This window comes from Bidens hawaiensis, unplaced genomic scaffold (genome assembly GCF_021521415.1).
Source record: "Bidens hawaiensis isolate Kalapana, Puna unplaced genomic scaffold, B.hawaiensis_p1.1 tig00048380_1, whole genome shotgun sequence".
NCBI classification, from domain to species: Eukaryota; Viridiplantae; Streptophyta; class Magnoliopsida; order Asterales; family Asteraceae; genus Bidens; species Bidens hawaiensis.
Window position 1 is genome coordinate 32,952 of NW_027498668.1, and position 1,803 is coordinate 34,754.

Sequence of the window (1,803 nt, forward strand, 5' to 3'; positions counted from 1 at the left end):
ATAGCCATCCAGTAGCGAGATAAGCGGAAGAATGAGTCTTATAGCCATTGTTGATAGTCACACGTTCATCTTCACATGAGTTCTTCCATTAACAGCTACATTGAAGTAGGATCCTGGATTCATGCTCCAGCTGGAGAATGCTCTGTGAGGATAACTGATGCAAGTACGTCTTAAAGTTGTCACACATGTCTAACACATCACCATACTAAACGCAATCATTAGTAAACAAGTAATACCGAGGATCGCCGATCCTTTATATCCTGATATATATTTCAAGGATAAACTATCCATAAGACAGTCAAGGATAAAGGATCCTCAGTATAAAATTCATGGCCTAACAATTGCCCCCAAAATGGCGGGTGATAGTGGAATACAGCTGTCATTTTGAATTTCAAAATCACTGTGAAAACTGATAGATGGGATCGTTTTGCGAGAATATTTACCATTTAACCCCCAAGGTTAATTATAACCGTCTATATATGCCGCCCTATATCTTTGATTATATACATGCTTCCTTCCATCGTATCAGGTATCCTTTCTACCTCTTTCTCTTATTTTCTTTAATAATGTCTGCTGCTTCCTCTTCTTCTCCGGCTGCTTCTAACCCTTCTGAACAAGCTTCCAATGACCGCCAGTTGTCGGAAATGGAACCCCAATGCCTCATAGACAACCCATCTTCTGAGATTTGTAAACTGACAGATCCTGAGATTGACAAGTTCCGCCTGTTATTTCCCCCAAAAACCCTATTCCGCCTTTATGAATCCAGTGTTCGTTGCGACGTGTATTCCAAGGTCTGGGCGTGTTTTCCGGCGACTCCCTTTCTTATCGGCTACAATTACCCTTTTCCGTCTCTTACCCAAAGTTTTTTCGATTCTACCGACATCTCTTACATACAAGCTATGCCGATGATTTGGAGGGTTTTTATCACCATCGAGAGAATCATTGAAGAGGAAAAAATCGATTTTGGCCTTCCCGAGTTATCATATTTATATACCCTCACAACCCACGGTCCTGCTCGTTTCATCTTCAAGTCCAAGCCCTGAAAGCCCCATCCGATCTCAAAAGCCACGCTAAACGATTCCGTGTTAACGCCCAATAAACCATACTTTCATTAGTGGGTCATACTAGTTCTTGATCGGTGTTAGTGTCCCATTATAACATCTATCATGTCACAATTGCTCTAAAAGAGTTGTATAGGACTGTCATTAGTCATGGTTAGGTGTTAACGCCTGAAACACACCATACTTTCGTCAATAGACCTTATTTGGCCTTGATTTGTGCCAATGGCCCAACATGTTATACATTCATCAATGGCCCTTGATTGGTATTAGTGGTCATTATAGCATCTATCATGTCCCCGTTGTTACAAGAGGGTTGTATATGAGTGTAGTGAGCCATAGGCATGTGTCAACGCCCGATAACATGTCATACTTTTATTAATGGGCCATATTGGGCCTTGATTGTTGTTAATGGCCAATATCGTCTCTATCATGTCATAGTTACGTTAACAGGTTGTATAGGAGTGTAGTGAGTCATAGTTGGTCGTCATACTTTGCATTAATGGGCCGTCTTGGGCCTTTATTGTTGTTAGTGACCCATTATAGTCTCTATCATATCATAGTTGCTTTAAAAGGGTTAAATATGAGTTTAGTGAGTCATGGTTTGGTTACGCCCAATAATATGTCATACTTTCATTAATGGGCCTTATTGGACCTTGATTGTTGTTAATGGCCAGTATGGGTCTATCATGTCATAGTTACGTTAACAGGTTGTATAGGAGTGTAGTGAGTCATAGTTGGTCTC

At 40.7% G+C, this 1,803-nt stretch overlaps 1 long non-coding RNA gene across 1 annotated transcript; it reads left to right on the forward strand.

The window, feature by feature from the left end:
* Positions 1-1,102: 1,102 nt before the first annotated feature.
* On the forward strand, positions 1,103-1,544 carry LOC143597495 (uncharacterized). The gene is made up of 2 exons (XR_013146921.1): positions 1,103-1,146; positions 1,332-1,544. It is a non-coding gene; the product is annotated as an uncharacterized LOC143597495 (long non-coding RNA).
* The last annotated feature ends 259 nt before the right edge of the window (positions 1,545-1,803 follow it).